The sequence below is a fragment of the Heptranchias perlo genome, chromosome X (assembly GCF_035084215.1).
Source record: "Heptranchias perlo isolate sHepPer1 chromosome X, sHepPer1.hap1, whole genome shotgun sequence".
Taxonomy (NCBI): Eukaryota; Metazoa; Chordata; class Chondrichthyes; order Hexanchiformes; family Hexanchidae; genus Heptranchias; species Heptranchias perlo.
The window spans coordinates 9,289,097-9,305,363 of NC_090370.1; the positions used below are offsets into that span (position 1 = coordinate 9,289,097).

Below are 16,267 nucleotides of genomic sequence, written 5' to 3' on the forward strand. Positions count from 1 at the left end.
TATGAGGAAAGATTGGATAGGCCTGGGTTGTTTTCTTTGGAACAGAGAAGGCTGAGGGGTGATTTAATTGAGGTGTATAAAATTATTAGGGGCCTAGATAGGACCTATTTCTCTTAACAGAGGGGTCAATAACCAGGGGGCATAGATTTAAAGTAATTGGTAGAAGGATTAGAGGGGAGCTGAGGAGAATTTTTTTCACCCAGAGGGTGGTGGGGGTCTGGAACTCACTGCCTGAAAGGGTGGTAGAGGCAGAAACCCTCAACTCATTTAAAAAGTACCTGGATTTCACTTGAAGTGCCCTAACCTATGGACCAATTGCTGGAAAGTGAGATGAGGCTGGGTAGCTTTGTTTTGACCGGCACAGACACGATGGACCGAATGGCCTCCTTCTATGCCGTAAATATTTCTACGTTTCTATGCAACAATACTGAAAGAGGTTGAGTGACAAAAAGATCCTGGTGTTATTGTGCACAGATCACTAAAGGTTCATGACCAATGTAGAGTAACTGTAGATAAAGCTAACAAGATATTGGGTTGTATTAATAGAACCATTCAGTATTAATCAAAGGACACCATTCTGACACTATACAGGTCGCTGGTTAGACCACATCTAGAGTACTGGGCCCAATTTTGGTCCCCCCACATGGTGTGTGATAAAGTGGCCTTGATAAAGATCCAGAGGAGAGCTATGAGAATGATTCCTAGCTTAAAGAACCTCAGCAACTCAGAAAGGCTCAAGGACCTTGGTCTATTTACTTTAGAGCAGCGTAGGCTTAAAGGTGACCTGATAGAGGGCTATAAAATAATTAAAGGGCTGGACAGTGTCCCTATTAATAGATTGGGGAGGACCAGGGGACATGAGTTAAAACTATGAAAGAGTGGGAATAGACTGGACGTTAGGAGGTTCTTCTTTTCCCAGAGAGCAGTGAATCTCTGGGATACATTACTGGCTAGTGTGGTGGGTGCTGGCTTCAAGAGGGAGCTGGACCAGTTCCTGACTGGGGCAGAGATCACATCATATAGAAGGTAAGTGTCTTTATAGATAACACTTGATCCATGTGATCTCCTGGACTGGTCTCGATCAGCTGAGGGGATCGGAGAGGAATTGGCCAGAGTATTTTTTCCCTTGTTGGCCCTGAGCTATTTCTGTTTTTTGCCTCTCCCGGGGAATTACATGGCTGGGAGGGGGGGTGGGGGGAGGTCGTGGGAGGGAAGAAGTGTTTAGCCATGATGGTCTGGCCATTATGGGGTGGGGCAGGCTCGATGGACCAGCTGGGCCTTTTCCTGCCCGTCAATTTTGTGTGTTCGTAACTAATTGGTCAACTTAAGTGAAAAATCTTTTGATCGTCTACTGCCAACAAGTAACCGAGCTTGTTTTGTTTGTACGCTAGGACTCATGCAGGAAATATTTATTGTATAAACACGCAATTAAGGTTACATTTACACTGCAACTTCAGCATCACCATAATGCAGCAGCGAGGCCTAGGTTGCAATATAACTGTAGAGTTAGGTCCCCACCTAACTGCAGAGGGGAGCAGCATGAGACCCCAATGGTGACAATCTCACATCACTTGTGTTTGACACGGCATCGAGTATAATTCCATAAACAGTGTCAAATTGAGCTTAAGAAACACTCAGGCATTCCCTCAGACTCTCTAAGGGAACAGCTTGATATTAACATTCTCATCACTGTGTTCAAATCACTCCATGGTCTCCCCGCGCTCCCCCCCCCCCCTTATCTCTATAACCTCCTCCAGCCCTATAACCCTGCGAGATCTCTGCACTCCTCCAATTCTGGCCTCTTGCGCGTCCCCGATTTCCTTCCCTCCACCATTGCCTGCCGTGCCTTCAGCTGCCTCGGCCCAAAGCTCTGGAATTCCCTCCCTAAACTCTCCGCTTCTCCACCTCTCTCACCTCCTTTAAGACGCTCCTTAAAACCTACCTCTTTGACCAAGCTTTTGGTCACCTGTCCTAATATCTCCATGTGGCTTGATGTCAAATTTTGTCTGACTGCGCTCCTGTGAAGTGTCTTGTGACATTTTACGACATTAAAGGCACTATATAGAATCATGGAAAGGTTACAGCATGGAAGGAGGCCATTCGGCCCATCTAGTCCCACTCCCCTGTAACCCTGCAAATTTTTTCCTTTCAAGTACTTATCCAGTTCCCTTTTGAAGGCCATGATTGAATCTGTCTCCACCACCCCCTCAGGCAGTGCATTCCAGATCCTAACCACTCGCTTTGCCAATCACCTTAAATCTATGTCCTCTGGTTCTTGACCCTTCCACCGATGGGAACAGTTTCTCTCTATCTACTCTCTCTAGACCCTTCATGATTTTGAATACTTCTATCAAATCTCCTCTCAACATTCTTTGTTCCAAGGAGAACAACCCCAGCTTCTCCAGTTTAGCCACGTAAATAAAGTCCCTCATCCCTGGAATCATTCTAGTAGATCTCTTCTGCACCCTCTCTAAGGCCTTCACATCTTTCCTAAAGTGCGGTGCCCAGAACTGGACATAATACTCCATATGTGACTGAACCAGTGTTTTATAAAGGTTCATCATGACTTCCATACTTTTGTACTCTATGCCTCTATTTATAAAGCCCAGGATCCCGTATGCTTTTTTAACCACTTTCTCAACCTGCCCTGCCACCTTCAGCGATTTGTGTACATATACCCCCAGATCTCTCTGTTCTTGTACCCCTTTTAGAATTGTGCCCTCTAGTTTATACTGCCTCTCCTCGTTCTTCCTACCAAAATGTATCACTTCATATTTTTCTGCGTGAAATTTCATCTGCCACGTGTCCGCCCATGCCATCAGCCTGTCTATATCCTCTTGAAGTCAATCACTATCCTCCTCACTGTTCACTACCCTTCCAAGTTTTTTGTCATCTGCAAATTTGGAAATTGTACCCTGTACACCCAAGTCCAAGTCATTAATATATATCTAGAAAAGCAGTGGTCCCAGCACTGACCCCTGGGGAACACCACTGTACACCTCCCTCCAGTCCAAAAAACAACCGTTCACCACTACTCTCTGTTTCCTGTTACTTAGCCAATTTTGTATCCATGCTGCCACTGTCCCTTTTATTCCATGGGCTTCAATCTTGATGACAAGCCCATTATGTGGCACTTTATCACACGCCTTTTGAAAGTCCATATACACCACATCAACTGCATTGCCCTCATCGACCCTCTCTGTTACCTCATCAAAAAACCCTATCAAGTTAGTTAAACACGATTTACCTCTAATAAATCCGTGCTGGCTTTCCCTAATCAATGCATTCCCTATAAATGCAAGTTGTTGTTGTTGTAAGGCTCCTTCTAAACATACCCAGGACTTATTCAAATGCCTTGAGAGAAGAGGACACTCCTGTCTGTAGTCGCAATACATTTAAAATTTAATGGCTGGGAGTGGATAAGCACACATGCACAGACTTCTCTCTTGAGCTGGGAGAATTCGAATCGGAGCCAGACACAGCCTGGCTGGAACCCAACTTCCAATCGAAGACCGATGGCTACAATATAAATGAATCCTGAAAGCTTTTAACATAGTCTGGAGAGGGGTAATAAAACTATTAAAGAATTGTATTAAACTGGACGTACGATGGCTAAAGTACTACATCACTGTATCTCAATTCTGATGACATGGTCAAAAGCATCTGATCCGAATTCAATTGAAAAATAAAGTATTCTCTTGCTCATTTTAATACATATCGAAGTTTAATTAAAAAAAGTAACGCAATTGCATTTTAGATCAACAACCCCAAATACCCTCTGGGAATAAAAGGGTTCCCACACGTGCTAATTAAACACCTTGGCATTTAATCAGCATGCAAGGACTGTTAATTGCCTCATACTCTTGGGTTTGACATTTATTGCTTAATTAAATCCAAAATGCAGTTCACTGTTGATTTGTAAGCTCCTGTGTTTGATTGTCATTCCTTATTCTTACTGCTAATTGTTAAGAGTTTACCATTTCCCCACACACAATGCATCCAGTCCTAATCAGCATTCCCAAACTTGTACTTCCTTAGGTTTTATTTAGCCAACATTTGCAGAGAGGTTACTTTTCGCAGGCTGCAACTTATTACGGAGAGATGAAGAGGAGTGAGGAAGAAAGGCAAAGGATGGAATGAGGGAGAGCGGGATAAGACAACTGAAAATACAACAGAAATGTAAATTAATTTTTGATAAAAAGGGACTTCCATTTTGGAAAAGGGGACACCTCTAACCCTATAGAGGAATACAAGATAGTTATCAATATGGAAACAGCAAGTGACTTCAAAGTAAACCAAGTGAACAGGACAAGGGGACACAGATTCAAACTAGTGAAAGGCAAATTTAGGACTGATGTCAAGAAGTACTTTGCACATGGAATAAACTTCCAGATAGGGTAGTGGAGACAAAAACCTGGCAATGGAGGGGACGGGACTTTAGGGTCTTTCTCGGCAGATGAACTAAATGGCCTTACTCATCCGTAATGATCTTGTGAACCAACTTCTAGTCCTATATAGGCCCTAGGATGAAGTTCCATTTTGAAAAACTTGGCAGGAAAGTGGTGGAATGTTGCAACACGAGTGCTCGCTCACACAAGGCCGTGGAGGGATATGAAGTGCTTAGAGGCCAGAGATTGGTGTCTAATATGGCAGGAATTTTGGAGATGTGGACCTACAGAAAGGGGAGAAAGAAAAATACATATAAAAATGCACACACACACACACACACACACACAAGCCCAGCAGGGCCTGAGAACAAGGTCACCTGACCCAGTCACATAAAAGAAGCAAAGATGTCCACAGATACCAATAGAAAAGAATCCAGAATTGAAAAGGAACAGAGCGGCAGAGTTTCCAAGGTTGGGTTGGCTTCACAGCAGAGCCCTCGACATTGGTGATATGTTCAAAGTGAGATTTACGATCAGCGGGAGTGACACAGGTTGCAAACCCATTTAAACATATGGAGCCGTGTTTATTTTCTAGACCATTCATCAATATGAGTTGTATTTTTAAACCAAAAGAAAGTGATTTGTCACTCCTAATGTGGGACTCTTGGCAGGTTTGCTGTAGTAGATCTGTGCCACGAATGCACCCTCAGTGAGCCCTTTTCAATTGAAGAACTCAATGGAGTTCTTACCCTTCGTATTTTGCGGCAGCTGGATCTACTTATTCAACAACTTTATCAGACAGGGTTTTCAAATAAAAACAATACAAGTTACTGGAACTGTGAGTTGGAGCAGCCTAGTCGCTCGGAATCTAGATTCCAAACAGGCAATGTTAGAAAAGTAAAACAAAGGCTTGCATTGATACATTATCACATCTCTCGGAAACATCTCAAAATGTTTCACATACAACGAATTGGCAGTGCATCTGCCCAAGGCCGCAGACGGGAGGCCCACATCATTTTCAGGTTCAGGCCTCATTTGAATGTTAACAGCGAGCCAAGCGTCACTCCACCGCAGCTTTCTGGTTTCAGACAGCAGACTATCAGCCAGCTTCTGCATGGTGCCTGTCGGCAGGTAGGGCCTGTTTGTGGGGGTGGGGGGAGCGTATCCTTGGCGGGCGAGGTGAGAACCAGCCAACAGCAGGCTGGGAGATTTTTTTTGTGGAGCCAGGAGGAGCGCTCGAAACTTAGCTTTTCCCGAGCGGCCTCCAGCAGTGCCTTTAAAGACCCGCTCGTTAGGCCACTCAATGCCCGGTACAACTGCGACTGGTGCATGTTCCATTCATTTGTACATTAAAATTGCGATTGGGGTCCTACAATCTGCACAGGACCCCGATTCGTATATTCAGACAGCCTCCCACCTGTTTTTGGGCAGAAGTGCTGAGCGTCTTTTTAAAGGCCTGTCTGAAAATTGAATCAGACAGACAAATGGGCGTCTAAGAACCCCACCAGATTTTCCTCTGCTGGTCGCCCATTTTTCAGGTAGGAAATGGGCAGCCAACAGTTAAAAGATCCAGTGAGTATTGGAGCCAAACAGACCAGTAATGTCCCAGGTTCAATCTTTGGGACTAAGCTAAGTTAAATGATCTCGGCTGGGGCAGTAATAGGGAAACTTCATCTGGTCTCAGAGCCCTAGAGTTATGGGGACGGGGGTGGGGGAGGAGGTGAATCAACCCTGGATTCCTGCTCCTGATCATACTGAGGGAACCATGCCAGAAGTGCATGCGTGTGATTGGGATCAGTTGTGATGCATTCCCCTTCTTCCACAGTTGAATTGCCTACCCAACATTTACCATCAACACTCACACATGGGTAAGGTAGCAGAGGGGTGGGGGGGGGGGGGGGAATCCTGTGGGACAATACCCCAGATAAGAGTGAAGCCGTCAAGGGAGGAGGGAAAAAACTGGTGCACCTGCCATAAGGCCAATACGGGCCAAGTCCTGGAACCTGAACCATTGGAGCACAACAGTCTGTATTCGCCATCCCTCAGATTTTGTCCTTTTCACGTCTTCTCAAGGCAGCAGTTAAGATTGGGAACCTACCATGTGAGAAACCTTTGGGGCAGACCTGTCACCCCAGACAAATACACAATGTTTAGAGAAATCATATTTTAAGATATAGCACCTTTGACGACCTCGGCCAATGAAATATTTTTGAAGTGCAGTCACTATTGTAACGTAGGAAAATAAAACCCAATATAGAAGAGAACACCAATTAAGAATTGGAAATGTGCAAACTCCATTGCTAAAATGTTGATGTAAACTGTAAATTCTAGCAATATCTGTACATGTATCACATAGCAGCCACATGCCAGGTTTACAGGAGATCTAAAGGGAGGAGTGTTCAGGTTTCCAGCTTTGGGCAACCCAAGGTTCTTTCAGCTTTTTCTTCAGACCGCCCCAATTCCCAAGATGGCGCTGAAGCCAAATGTTCATCCTTTGTGGACATCCAGTACACAGAGATGCATCTCATTTCAATGGCTACTGTGCCAATTTGGGATTCGAGACAAATGAATACCAGCTCTTCCATCACCGACACATGCTCTCAATTATCAACTGCTCTGCTATCATGGCTACAAAACTTACCCAGTATAGAGTGTTTACGCTGAGGAGTTGGCACGGAGACATGTATATACAAACCATACAGTACCAGATGTGAATGCATAGCTGCTGTTATCCATTGTATACTATACATCTTATGCATCATTAAAGCAAATTTATGAATTTGCAGCAAAATCTAAATAAGTAATTCAGGCAGTTGGAGTCTGGAGTGGCTTTGATGTAGTTTCATGTTAATTATTCATCCCGTTGTTGCTGATTGGTTGCTTGCTGCTCCACCTCTGGCTTAAATACAACATGCAGTAACTTTGAGGGCTTGACTCGGGAGATCAGTCCCAGGCTGTAAGCTAAACTTGGTACAGGATTAACATCCACCTGTATCTCCTCTCCCATTAACACTGCAGTTAAGTAAACCATGCAAGGCTGGAGTTAGCACTTTTCCCACAATTAACTAACTAACATACTTCTCTCCAGCCAACCGCATCTTGGATCAGTTACACAACAAGCCTGGCTATTGAAATGATTCAGTCAGTGAACATTGGATACTTGGGAATGATTACAAGGCAACAATCTAATCAAAGGATTGAGCGACATTATAAACAGCGATAATGAGGCTTCAGCTTGGAGGAGAGATGGCGAACTTGAAATCATTCCCTCCATTTTCTTCAAAGAAAATGCAGTGTTTCAGATTTATGTGGAGGCTTTAATCAGGCAGCAACAGGAGTTAGTGCATTGGTACCATGTCTTCGGGGGCACAATCGCATTCACATGGCATGATTAAGAATTGTCACATCACTGCAGGGTTATCTAGGAATAATTTTCAGGACATGCAATGCTCAGTCAATGCTGGTGCTGAAGTGTTTGAACTCGCAGTATTGAACCCAATGGGAGGTACTTTTGCAAATACATGCTGAATGAAATGCAGAAAGAGGAGGGTATTATAACCAAGAGGGTAAATGCATGTCGACAGACAGCGAGAGCGGCCCTGATGGATGAGTAATTATTGAATACAAAGACTTATTTGGCGAGTATCTTAATAATGATGCCAAGCGAGTGGTCTACGCACACGTACCTGCGGTCATAAGGGGAGTGCAGTTGGCCCATGTGAAAAGGAAAGAGTTAGACCTTGCAAGTCACCCCAGAACTACCAGAAATGTTAACTGGGGTGCTGGTGGTCCATGAGCAGTAAATGGAACGACAAGTTATGCCCTTTATCCTCTTCCCTCGGTGTTAGCCATGGCTCAATGGGTAGCACTCTCGCCTCTGAGTCAGAAGGTTGTGAGTTCAAATCCTACTCCACGGACTTGAGAACAAAATCTAAGCCGACACGCCAGTGCAGTACTGAGGGAGTGCCAAGGCCCTGTCTGCCCTCTCAGGTGGACGTAAAAGATTCTACAGCACTATTTCGAAGAGGAGCAGGGGAGTTCTCCCCAGTGTCCTAGCCAATATTTATCCCTCAACCAACACCTAAAAACAGATTATCTGGTCATTATCTCATTGCTGTTTGTGGGATCTTGCTGCGCGCAAACTGGCTGCTATGTTTCCTACATTACAACAGTGACTACACTTCAAAAAGTACTTCATTGGCTGTAAAGCGCTTTGGGACATTCTGAGGTCATGAAAGGCGCTATAGAAATGCAAGTCTGTCTTTCTCTCCTATAACAAGATGAGAGGGAAATATAAAATACTGGCCTCAGATCTAAAACCCTGACCCAAGAACTGATGGGTACGGCTTGAATACAGTGGGGACACTAAGAAGAAAGTGTTGGCGAGATTGGTATCCTCCCCATCAAACATTTTAGACAAGTAAATTGGCAAATGAAGCCATGGTTCCTCTTCCCTTCCTTCCTTTTGGTGTTAACATACCGAGTTTGTTTTCAGACCAGCTCGGGTCCATCAATTTCCTCATAAAATCCATTCACCCTTTGTCTTGTTAAAGACTGGTGTGTCTGGACGGTGCCCTCAGTAACTGTCAGGTCAGTTGATCAGAGATGGAGCAAGAGCATGAAACTGATACCTATTGCTAATTGCATAAACAAGAATCCATTCAAGATAGGATCCGCTTTATCTTTTATTAGTCAGACACACTGAGCTGCTCGTACAAATCAGTTAAGAATCAGCAAAGCAATCCTTTTAAGAGCTGGCTTGCCCATTTATATAACCAGCTTTTCTTAGAAATGCTAATATTCAACTCGGCTGTGTTCTGATTCTTTTGTGAATCTTTTCAGAATAACGGAAATGAGACCAACTTTCTCTCCTGTAGGAGGCCTGTAATCCAAAGCCTAGTAAAATGGCCTCATACTAGGATGTCGGTGGGCACTTAACAGGTAATCCAAAGCTAAGAGCTGTCAGGAAGCTTAAAGGCAACGTAATGTAGATGGCTTAGTGACAGGAAATTTGAGTGATCACTGAAGCTCAACGGTAAAGGGATGCTAAGTGGATTATGAATGGTAAAACTCCCATATATCCACAGGCATCATTGACATTAGGAATATGAGGGGATATGGGTTACGTGTTTTCCTGCGTCAGAAGTTAAATTTCTTTCCCACATCTCAATTTGATTTATGCCACTTTTGTGTGGCACAATAATGAAACCAATGGGAGATATTCTGAATCTAAAAAAATGGCGATGATGCACACTCGTCTTGGCATCAAAGTCATTTCCAGGTTTTAAAAAAAAAACAAGCCACCAAATAAGGTGCACTGTGGGTCAGAGCCACATGTCCCGTCGAAACCATGTTGCCATCGAATGCTGTCGGTGATCTCTGGCTATTGTCTGAACAAAATTCTATCGGGCCATCACATTGACAAACAACGCATGGAAGAATACTGAAACTTTCACTCCAGATTTAAAAATAAAGATGCAAGAGAACTGATGAAAACAATGTTAATGAACCTGCTGTGTAGCTTTTATACATATTTTCAAAAGCCCAGAACACTTTGCTGACATAAGTCACCATGCTTCAAAAAGAAATTCATTGTGTGAAGCACTTTGAAATATTTTGATGTGAAAGGCACTTTATAATTATGAATATTATTATTTAAAGGGGCAGTGCTCCCATGTTTGGGATAGATGAGGGTGCAGCCATGTTATTGGTGATCTGATGGCGTTGCTGGACTGCTGATTGGATAGAAAATCATACCGCACAGAACAAGGCCATTCGGCCCGTCGTGCCTGTGGTAGCTCTTTGAAAGTTACCCTTCTAATTTAGACAAAGTGCATTAAATGTTTAAGAAAAGGTTTCATTGAAAGGAACATTCAATCAAGAGATCAACTCTCTTCCCCAGACATTAAGCCAACAATGTTGGATACAAACCACTCGATTCCTCCGACAGCCAACTGGGAAGTGAGAGAGGAGAAGAGCCAAAGAGAATGGGAAGATTCTAGTAGAATCCCTGGTGTGTGCTGAGTTAGTTGATTTCACCTGGTGTGGCAGTAGAAAGAAGAAAGACTTGCATTCCTCTAGCGCCTTTCACGACCTCAGGACGTCCCAAAGCGCTTTACAGTCAATGAAGTACTTTTTGAAGTGTAGTCACTGTTGTAATGTAGGAAACGCAGCAGCCAATTTGCACACAGTAAGGTCCCACAAACAGCAATAAGATAATGAGCAGGTAATCTGTTTTAGTGATGTTGGTTGAGGGATAAATATTGGCCCAGGTCATCGGGGAGAAGTTCAAAATATGCCATGGGATCTTTCACATCCATCTGAGAGGGCAGACGGGGCCTCGGTTTTTCATCTCATCCAAAAGATGGCACCTCCGACAGTGCAGCACTCACTCAGTACTGCACCGGGAGTGTCAGCCTGGATTTTGTGCTCAAGTCTCTGAAGTGGGACTTGAACCCACAATCTTCTGACTCAACAAGCGAGAAATACTGCCAAGGCATTAAAAGGTGACACAAGTCAGGGACATTAGTTGGTCACTTTTTGAATTTCCTTGCAAGACTGCGATCCTTCAATACTTTAAACTGTTCCATTATTGATTTCAGCTCATGGTTTTGAGTGTGTGAGGGTCACAATTCATTAATTTTCCCTCAAAGTTTTTGCCTTCTGCAATAGGCTACCAATGTATGTAGTACATATGGATAAACTACAGTCTTTTAAGAAAGGACTTGACTGGTTCTTGAGGGAGAAGAACATCACAACATACAAAGGATAACAGTTAGGTTAGATCTAGTGATGCATTATGGGTAACTATGGTCTCCTAGAGCTCATTTGATTGGTTTGGGGGGGGGGGGGGGTTGTCTTCCACGTTTGTGCAGGTTGAGGTACAGATCAGCCATGATCTAATTGAATGACGGAACAGGCTCGAGGGACCGAATGGCCTACTCCTGGTCCTATGTTCCGAGCCTGATTTAGTGATTCATGCTTGCCGCTATTATATTATATATTTAAGAAGAAGCTAGATAGATTCCTAGACACAAAAGGCATTAAGGGGTATGGGGAGAGAGCGGGAATATCGTACTGAGATGGAGGATCAGCCATGATCATACTGAATGGCGGAGCAGGCTCGAAGGGCCGAATGGCCCACTCCTGCTCCTATTTTCTATGTTTCTATGCGAGTGGAGGCTTGCAAAACCAGGGCTTTAAAATGGGAGGACAAGTTCATATAAAAACATATGGGATCCTAGATTTTATATATAGGGGCATCCAGTGCTAAAGCAGAGATAACAATAAACCTATACAGATCATTTCATTGGTATACAGCAAGGTGCCAGTAAGTGAACAAATCCAGAAAATATATAGAATACAGATTTCTGAAGACACGGTGTAATGCGACCTGACTTAGACAGACAGAAATCTGATCTGTGGGCCCCAGTTTGAAAAGCTATGGGTTAAGCCAACAAAAAAAAATCTCATCAAAACAATATCCTGGATTTTCTTTCTAATGCTGAAACGCTTGGCATACATTTGCAAAACTATTATGCAAATGTCTAACGCTGATTATAAATCATTATGTCGCTCCTAGAGAGAGTGACCTTTATCTGCACGAGAAGACATATTTTCAATTAATATTCCAGTAAGGTTAGCAGAGTGTTGGAAAATACCAGATTATTTAGTGTTGCTGGAGTAAACTATTTTTCTTTTTTTTTTAAGATTTAAAAAAGTACTCATATTTTTGGTTAAAATATAGTTGGTAGGCAGTTATGACAGCACAGTGTATGCTCTAAAATTGTGTGTAATTTCCCACAGAATGAGCTCCCAATCTTCACCATGCCGTCGCAGGGAGTACACCCAGATGTTTCCACAAAGGGACACAGCCAGAGGCAATCAACTGCCCCGTGCTCTTTGCAGCCAATTCCACTGGGCATAAGGCTGCTCGTTTGGCCTTTGGTCTGGGGAACAGTATGTGGCCTGCGTAGGCCGAAAGTGAAACGGAGGCAATTGAGAACGAAAATTTAGACACGGATTTTTGGTTTGAATTGCTGGTGTGCGTGCTGGGTTAGAGAACACGGAGGGACAGAACGCAACCTTTGCCTGAAGATCACCTGCACAACGTAGCTTCAATCTCAGCTATCGCCAATTCACATCAGCACTACAGGTGGCCTGGGAATGGGTTGCTTGTGCACTTTGTCAGGTGTGTTTTGTATGCAGCTTCTTTTTGGAGGGGGGATTTGGTGGGGGGAGGGGTCGTGTTGTGAAGTCTCTAGCACAGGAAGAAAATGGAGCTTTGAAAATTAATAAAAATTGTGGAACTTGCTACCACAAGGAGTAGTTGAGGCGAATAGAGTAGATGCCTTTAAGGGGAAGCTAGATAAACACGAGGGAGAAAGGAATAGAAGGATATGCAGATAAGGTTAGATAAAGTTGGATGGAAGGAGGCTCGAGTGGAGCATAAACACTGGCATAGACCTGTTGGGCCAAATGGCCTGTTTCCGTGCTGTAAATTCTATGTAATTCTATGATACGATGTAAAAGACTTCCCATTTCACGGAGGAAATTCACCCCTCCCTCCTTTGTTGCGGAATGGCTCGACTGATTCCTCAAAGCTCTCAAGTCCACTTCCCAGAAATGCTAGGGAACCAAGGGACCAGTGAGAAGGAGAATTAAAGGAAATTAGTATTAGTAAAAAAATAGTGCTGGAGAAATTAATGGGACTGATAATCTGCATCCCAGAATACTAAAAGAGGTAGCCATGGAAATAGTGGATGCATTAGTTGTCATCTTCCAAAATTCTATAGATTATGGAACAGTTCCTGCAGATTGGAGGGTGGCAAATGTAACCCCACTATTTAAAAAAGAAGGGAGAGAGAAAACTGGGAACTACAGACCGGTTAGCCGAACATCAGTAGTGGGGAAAATGCTAGAATCTATTATAAAGGATGTGATAACAGGACATTTAGAAAATATCAACAGGATTAGACAAAGTCAACATGGATTTATGAAAGGGAAATCATGTTTGACAAACCTACTGGAGTTTTTTTGAGGATGTAACTGGTAGAATAGATAAAGGAGAACCAGTGGATGTGGTTTATTTGGATTTTCAGAAGGCCTTTGATAAAGTCCCACATAAGAGGTTAGTGTACAAAATTAAAGCACATGGGATTGGGGGTAATATACTGGCATGGATTGAAAATTGGTTAACAGACAGGAAACAGAGAACAGGAATAAATGAGTCTTGTTCGGGGTGACAGGCAGTGACTAGTGGGGTACCGCAGGGATCAGTGCTTGGGCCCCAGCTATTCACAATACATATCAATGATTTGGATAAGGAAACCAAATGTAATATTTCCAAGTTTGCTGACGACACAAAACTAGGTGGGATCGTGAGTTGTGAGGAGAATGCAAAGAGGCTTCAAGGCGATTCAGACAAGTTGAGTGAGTGGGCAAATACATGGCAGATGCAGTATAATGTGGATAAATGTGAAGTTATCCACTTCAGAAGGAAAAACAGAAAGGCAGAGTATTATTTAAATGGTGATGGATTGGGAAATGTTGATGTACAAAGGGACTTGGGTGTCCTTGTACACCAGTCACTGAAAGCAAACATGCAGGTGCAGCGAGCAGTTAGGAAGGCAAATGGTATGTTGGCCTTCATTGCAAGAGGATTTGAGTACAGGAGCAAGGATGTCTTACTGCAGTTATACAGGGCCTTGGTGAGACCACACCTGGAGTATTGTGTGCAGTTTTGGTCTCCTTACCTAAGAAAGGATATGCTTGCCATAGAGGGAGTGCAGCGAAGGTTCACCAGACTGATTCCTGGGATGGCAGGACTGTCGTATGAGGAGAGATTGGGTCGACTCGGCCTGTATTCACTCGAGTTTAGAAGAATGAGAGGGGATCTCATTGAAACATATAAAATTCTGACAGGGCTAGACAGACTGGATACAGGGAGGATGTTTCCCCTGTCTGGGGGGTCCAGAACGAGGGGTCACAGTCTCAGGATAAGGGGTAGGACATTTAGGACTGAGATGAGGAGAAAAGTCTTCAGTCAGAGAGTGGTGAACCGTGGAATTCTCTACCACAGAAGGCTGTGGAGGCCAAGTCACTGAATATATTTAAGAAGGAGCTGGATAGATTTCTGGACGTGGGAAGAGAGTGGGAATATGGTGTTGACTTAGACGATCAGCCATGATTATATTGAATGGCGGAGCAGGCTCGAAGGGCCGAATGGCCTACTCCTGCTCCTATTTTCTATGTTTCTATGTAACCAGCCTTGTCGACATTTAACTCTGCAATTCAAGATAGGTGTTTGAAATGGGTCCATCAAAACCCAATTACTCAATGACAGCAATGGTGTCATTTTTATGTTGAATAACTTACTCTGTGACTAATAACAATCAGATGGAGCAACCTATAGTGAAAAGGAAGCAGATCCAGGGTGAAATTATAATCCCGTTTATAACATTTTCACAATTTTGCTATAAATAGTGCACTTCTTCTACCCCCTGTGATTTAATACGTACACATCTAGTGTGTATTTCCTGTCTATGGAAACATAGAAAAGAGGAGCAAGAGTAGGCCATTCAGCCCTTCGGGCCTGCTCCGCCATTCAAAATGATCATGGCTGATCGTCTAACTCAGTACCCTGTTCCCGCTTTTTCCCCATATCCCTTGATCCCTTTAGCATTAAGAAATGACTTGGCCTCCACTGCCTTCTGTAGTAGAGAATTCCACAGGTTCATCACCCTGTGAGTGAAGAAATTTCTCCTCATCTCGGTTCTAAATGGCATACCCCGTATCCTGAGACTGTGACCCCTCGTTCTGGACTCCCCGTCCACACCACTTTTCGGTTACATTTCTTTGTCAGACTTCAAGTGCCACATTCAAAGTTCTGTATCACAATTCAAAGTATAGCTCAACATAGGCAGCCTTTTGACAGGTACTGGAATATCTGTACCCTCCGAGTGACCTTACCAAACCCCATTAAACCAAACCAGGGTTGTGAGCTGCTGCCTCCAGAGCAATTAGACTCCGTCCTCACCCAGTGTTTACTTAACAGGATTCGACATCTGTTGCCTTAAATGGTCACAGCTTCACCTTAGCAACAGAATAATACACTTCTGACTTACCATGAGCAATGCCATTGGAGATCTTTTAATTTACCAAGGGAAGCAAATTTTTTAATCCACCACAACTGAAGAGTCAGGGATGGCTATTTCAATCAGTAATTTATTTTTTGGACCTCTCTCCTAATCTTCTTGGTTTTATTTTTTTTTATAAAGAAACAGCTTAGTTACGGGAGAATTAATAGCATTCGATATTTATTCAAAAAAAGAAATTATGTATAATCTGATGCTCAGCCTCTGGACTGCACCTTCAATGATGTCCAATTTATCATCATTTTGTCAGTCAGACTAATTATGCATTGAAGGAGCAATGATTTAGCTCAGTTAGTTTAAAGTGGAATAAAGTCAGTTTGACAATCAGTTAATTCTATCAGTACTTTCTCACAAGAGAAGAAAAGAATTGTAATGACCTTGCATTCTACATTAGACACAGTTACCAAGGCCCTGGCATAATTAATCATCGGGGATATTTATCAAGGTGGGCTCAGACTCTCAAGGCTGGAATTCGGATGCAGCCTCGTTCACAGAAGTGGCAGTAAGCAAATTAAAAGAAAACAGCGTCTCTCACCTTACTGTGCTGCTGCAGTCGAGCTATCCTGGGCTGTGTTCACACACACACACACACACTTTACCACCTTCAAGCATGTGGCACACTGGTAATTGGCTGACTCGAATGTAACCCCTGGGACAAAGCAAAGAAACATGAGAATTGTGTTCTAATTATAAATTATATGCGCAAAGAAGAATAAATAATAG

The 16,267-nt window shown here is 43.3% G+C and overlaps 1 long non-coding RNA gene across 4 annotated transcripts in view; it reads right to left on the reverse strand.

The window, feature by feature from the left end:
* The window catches only part of LOC137306953 (uncharacterized), a 225,362-nt gene that overhangs the window by 178,992 nt on the left and 30,103 nt on the right, over positions 1-16,267 (reverse strand). For all 4 annotated transcript variants that reach the window (XR_010958971.1, XR_010958973.1, XR_010958974.1 and 1 more), the window contains exon 2: positions 16,080-16,193. This is a non-coding gene — a long non-coding RNA (uncharacterized lncRNA). The remainder of the gene's footprint in view (positions 1-16,079; positions 16,194-16,267) is intronic.